A 6,284-nucleotide genomic window follows, 5' to 3' on the forward strand; every position below is an offset into this window, starting at 1 on the left:
TTTAGGGAGACTTGATAATTGCCCTATTTTGTCGTTTTGGTATGACGACGTGTTGCATGTGTAAGTCAGATGAATAGCCTACTTACCTGTATCATGTGTCTGAGGTTTGTTGTTTATTCTGAATTTAAAATAAAATATTGTTAAAAGGTAGCCTGCTTGATGCTGTTAATGTACCTATTAATGATAATAAAAAACAAATACAACGAACAGGTATTTAAATTCTTGCACCTGTAAGTAAAACACCAAATCCAGAAATGAATTATTGTTGATGAATTATGTTAATCTGATCAACAGAATCATTCACATTAATAGAATATAATTTATGTAATCTTAAAGTCAATTGAGTTTAATGGAGCTGTAAAAGTACTGTATGAAACTGATCAATATTGAAAATACAATAATTCCTGACCAAATCTAAGAGAAATGAGTGACCAGCTATTTTTCACACAAATACCTCCAGGTGATTTCCCTGATTTTTAAACAGGGCAATGTACAGTAGGATACTGTAAGGGTGAATGAACACTAATGAAAATGAGAGTCAGAGTGAAAGCTAAAGTCAGGCTCGGGGCTAAATAGACAATATACATATTGTGAGACTGGTGACCCTTTGAACATTGACCTGCTGTAGATAAAGCAAACAGAGTTTTACCGTCACAACCGGATTCTAGTTCCCTATTTTCTATCTGTTCTCTTCAGATCCTAACACTCCCTCTCGCCCTGTAGTAATCCATGGTTTATGACTAAAACTGAATTGACCTGCAAGTCCAAACTCAACAATACTGAGCCAATACACTTGCCATAATTGGTATTTATCCTAAATAATGAAATAAATGTCTTATATATACACACACACACACACACACCTTTTTTTATATATGTAGTATCCTCCACCAAAACCTGCTCCACAGATGACCAAACATGCAATTAATATTCCAGCGATGCAACCAGCTGAACAGGGTGAAGTTTTGACAGCTAAAATAAAAAAAAGATACAAGAAGATGATTTAACACCATTCTGTAAACAGGAATAATCTTTTATGCCTATGGATATAAAGCATAAAACCATTTCAACTTTCCTGTGACTTCACAGCCCACTAGGTACGAATATTTGTTTAATATTAAGAGTAAGGCCTTGAACATAACAATTTAACATTGTGGGTTAATGTGGGCAACATCAACAACAAGAAACTGCAATCAACTCCATCTTGTTACCTGTTACAGACAACTGGTGGACCGCTGATGATGATGTTCTTCCAGTTACATTATTCATTGCTTCACAGATATAGTTGCCACTGTCAGAAAGTTCAGTGATGTTTTTAGTAAATATAGCAGAATTCTGTAACTCAGCCCCATTCAGTGTCCAGGTGTAACTAGCAGATGGTGTGGACTCAGCAGAGCAGGTTAATGTTAAGGTCTGTTCAATATGGATCTCATTTGGACCTGTGATTTGAACATTTTCTGGTCCATCTGAAAAAAACATAGTTGTAAAGTTCTTACAGCAGCACAAATAATAACTATGAAATAAAGAATATGAAACTTGTGTTACATGCTGACAAACCAAAACCAGTCGCACACAGTTATTTATGGCAGTCATCATTTTGAACAGTAAATGTACATTGTACAGTGTGTTACCTACAGTTAACAACCACGGTGTATGTTGCTTCCTCAGTGTTGATTGGGTTGCTGATTTTACAGGAATATTCTCTTCTTCAAGTCTTTTTTATTCAGACTGATAAAAGACAGCACTCTGTTGTTATCGTGAAGTATCATGTTGTCAGTCAGAGTCAGATTTGAGCCATCCTTCACCCATTTTCTGGTAAACACAGTGCCAGCTGAATCACAGGTTAGGTTGACAGAGCTCCCCTCAATCGGCATGTTTGTTGATGATTTGACAGAAGCACCTGATATTCTCTCTGTTGAGAAAAACATCACAGAATTTGTGTGAAAACATGAACAACTGACTGTTACTGTGTTACTATGGGGTTGATTGGGTGAGTAAATAAATATAATATCATTGTGAAGGAGCAAACATTACAACTTCATCATAAAAAAATCATATCATATTCGTCATATTACATGACATGGCATTAAGTTCTTAGATAGACAATATTGTGTCAATTCCCACACTGAATAATGAAGAAGAAAAAAAATATTTAACAATTGAATTAAGTCGACAGTTGCAAGAGTCGTGATCTTTGCCAGGTAACATGCTCTCCATTTGTTCAAATGTTATTGTTTCAAAGTTTTGACCACAAGTCTTAATAGAGCATGAAATCCTTAAACCTGAAATAAAGTTTTTTGCCTCTTGGAATCAGTGGAAACAAGCTGTAAACACAATATTGACACATAATTATTGTTGATAAGTTGATACAACTTTCTTTGGATACCAGTGACCTGGATGACTGAGAACCTTCACAGACATACAGCAAACTGTTGCCTATTTTTTAGGTTACACATTTAAGGAGATAGATGAGTAACTTGTATCACATCATCGTAGCATGTAATCTTCTGCTGTTGACGTCATTTTCCCCATTTGTTGTGATATTGGATTTGTCCAGAATGGCAACCCCCACCTTTAACAGAATGCTAATTCCAGTACTATATCCAAATGCCACTACTGACAATAAAATGCTATCTTGTTGAATGTGTCACTACGGTAAAAACCTATTCATTTCAACTTACCCAGTACAGAGACAACTGATGGCTGAGAAGTTTGATATCTCATGGTTTTTTTGTTAAAGGCCTGGCAGCTGTAGTTACCACTACGACTCATCTGAATGTTTATCAGTGTGAGCTCTGGTCCAGTATCAGACTGCAGGTCTCCATTCAGAAACCAGTTAAACAAGGCAGAGGGTCTGGAGACAGCTGAACAGGACAGACTGATGTTTGATCCTTCCTCAAAGTATTCTTGTGTCAGAGATATTGTCAAATAAATATTTTCTGGGCCATCTACAGTGTGTGCCGTATAGGGAGTAAAAAACAACAACAAAGTAGTAATGTTAGCAGCTTGAAGAAAATGCTACTTAACATGCAGCTTAGCTCAGTGCGAAGCCTCAGTACACCATCAAATGAAGATCAAAGATGTATCTTTGAAGCTGTATGTCCACAGCACAGAGCAAACTGCATGAATATATTGCAAGATAAATGTTATGCACATGTAGGTTAATAACTCACAGCTGATGGTGAGGTTTACTGGATCACTGGTGCCATTACTGACAGGATTGAACACACGACACCTGAATGGTCCCTGGTCATAGCGGGTCACACTGACTATAGTGAGAGTGGAGCCTCCATCAGTGAGCTGAACTCTGTCGCTGGCTGTAACCTCAGAGCTGCCGTTCAGCCAGAGGAAAGAGAGGGAGGATCCAGAGGAGGAGCAGGACAGAGCTGCTGAACTCCACTAAGTCTGTGCCGCTGGCATTTACCGTTACATTAGAGACTGGCACTGTGGGTTGAAGTAAAGAATTATTTTATTTTTAAGTAATTAAGTATTAGGGGTTTTTACAATCTGGCTTTTCTACATTTTTTCTATCACACACCTTTCTACGCTGGTGTCAAACACAACTTAACAGTCAACTTAATAGTGATTACCATGTTAACTGCCTGACTTAGTAAACAATAAACTAAATGTGGGAATAGATGTGAAAAAATTTAGCTAGCTACAATAATTTGACAAATCATCATGTACTGCTTGTAAATCATTTGAGATCATCTGAGTAACACACTGTAAACCACCTCAAATCAGCTACATTTAAAGGTAGATATCAATTTATATTATTCCTGTCCTATTCAGCAGATTAAGAGAATTAAAGATGTTAAACATCAGTGGGAACAAGTATTTGCTGGCATTTACTATTACATTAAAAACTGGCTCTGTGGGTGAAAAACAATATTGTTCTTTGCATTACAAAAGGTACAGAAGAGGGAAACACTGCAGTGGCTGAGAATGAATCCCATATTTATCATGGCATGTTGAGAATTCATGGCTGCAAGCTGAAAGTTTACATTAGCTCCTGCCACAACAAAAAACATGTCGCTTATTTAATGACGATAATGATACACAGACCAAAAAGGCTATTTGGGGTTTCCACTAAATGATTTGCACATTAGAGGGAAATTCAGTTTTTGTTGATATTTTGTCAAACAGTCATTGATTTAACTCAGTGGTATAGTGATTTAGGCTGCACATTTTGGTGGCTGTACTTTATAATCAATTTTCAATATATTGCAGCCCAATTTAGCACCAGTTAGTTTGTATGACCTTAACTCCAATCAAAATCTATCTGATACAGTCTCAACAAAAGCTAAATATGTACAGATTCATACAGGTGTACCAAAATAAAAGCAAACTCAGTGCATCCATTAAGACTACATGTTTAAACACAATATGGAAGTCAGTACTTAGTCATACCAGTAAATATAAGGGTATTGCTAAGCACCAGTTGTCTCAGATCACAGAAGCTGCAGGTAAAATGCGTCACAACACACCATTATAAATCAAGCATTGTTGTGTTACAGACATGCCCTGCCTACAAATAATCTTCTCCAGTTGGAAGGGAACATGCTGGTTTGATACAGACCCCAGAAAATATCACATTATATTACAAATTTGCTTTATTAAAAATAATTACCATTACCGCTGAAACAATGACTCTTATCGCAATATCTAGTAAGTAATTACAATGTGATTGTTTTCTGCATACTGTTCAGTCTTAGCTGGTGTTAATGTAGGTCCCCATTGCTCATTAGGTTTTCAGGGTGTTTATAATGCAATTATTGCTATTTGTTTTGCCTTAGTATTATACTATGTAATAACATAATTACAGATTTTATTTGAAACTACCGAGCATGTAAACACAATTATTTTAACAGACACAATATTTATTTATTTCTCACTTGTCATAATCTCCTTTCAGTACTGAATGAGATGCAATATGAAACATTTGCTCACCATGTACAGACAGGCTGATGTTTCCATGCTTTTGTGCTTCTCCCTGTGGTGTGACGGTAACTCTGTATTCTCCACTGTCATTAAGAGTCAGATTCCTGAGTTCCAGAGATGCAGTAGATGTGAAATAGGTGATCCTGCCTTCATACTCTGGGCCAGTTATGTTTCCAACATTTGAAGTGATTATGTTTCTGTCACCAAAGTTCCAGGTCGCTGTTATAAAGGGTTTCTCTGCTGGAGTCAGTGTTGTGCTGAACATCACCGTCCCTCCCACAGCTGCATCCAGAGGACCGTCTGGTAACAAACCAGCTCCTTTGGTTGAACCTGGAAGATTTTAAAAGTTACACATCTCTAAAATTAATTATAATGGAGGATATTGTAAAATTGGATACTGTGATGATTAAATCCCAATTCAAAACAAGGTCTTGATCTAATAACTATTCAAAACCCAAATCTGTAGCAGACAAAATGAGCAACCAACCAAGGCTCATGATTTTTTTAAAACTCAGTTGTAGCTTTGAATTTTTTCTAAACTTGTCTATTTATTGCAAACAAAACCTCCGGTTTATAAATATATTACTAACCACTAAGTACAACAGAATGTTGAAGATTGGTGTGTACAAGATCGCTGACGTAATTGCTGACGTAATCTGCACTCTGTGCACGCGTTGGCGTCTGTAGCCACCTGTCGGAAGGTCCGTCTTAAACCGAACTCTTATCCAGTTTTAATCCACTCTTTTTCGTTACATTTCTTATCTCATTTATATTTAACTTAAGTTTTTAACTTAAGTTTTACGTGGGTTAAGGATTTTAGCCATCCGACATGGATTTTAAGCTAGATGACCGTAAAAACGCGATCAACGCTACTGATCGCAACAAAGCTCCGGTGACTATGCTAGCCGAGATAACTCTGCCCCATGAGGACTGCACACTCCTTAAGAAAGCAAACAAGAAGATTGCTGACCTTATGGAAGACATCCGACGACTTTCAGAGGAACTCAAAGAGAAAGATTCCCTGCTGACTGGCTTTATGGATGTGGCTTCAGTACAAGCCAAACAGATTGTTTCTCTTAGCGCAACCGCTGACATCCAGGACACCGTGTTTTGGGACCCCTCTAGCCTTCCCAGGCTTTCCTCCTGCTCGACTCCGAAGCATCAGTCAACCTGGGCTGAAGTGGTGGTCCGTGGCTTTAAGAGAGGCTCGGATGGGGCTGCCTCTCCTCGGCACATCGGCCTCTCCAACCGCTATGCAGCCTTGTCTAACGACACTCCGGTCCATCCAGCGGATGCACCTGCGGCTTCGAGTCGCCCTGATACGGATCTCTTTTGGCGCACAG

At 38.0% G+C, this 6,284-nt stretch overlaps 1 pseudogene; it reads right to left on the reverse strand.

Annotated features, from left to right (window-relative positions):
- Nucleotides 1-1,739: 1,739 nt before the first annotated feature.
- Nucleotides 1,740-5,271, reverse strand: LOC123966168 (annotated as a pseudogene).
- Nucleotides 5,272-6,284: the final 1,013 nt, after the last annotated feature.

This window comes from Micropterus dolomieu, unplaced genomic scaffold, assembly GCF_021292245.1.
Source record: "Micropterus dolomieu isolate WLL.071019.BEF.003 ecotype Adirondacks unplaced genomic scaffold, ASM2129224v1 contig_12834, whole genome shotgun sequence".
Taxonomy (NCBI): Eukaryota; Metazoa; Chordata; class Actinopteri; order Centrarchiformes; family Centrarchidae; genus Micropterus; species Micropterus dolomieu.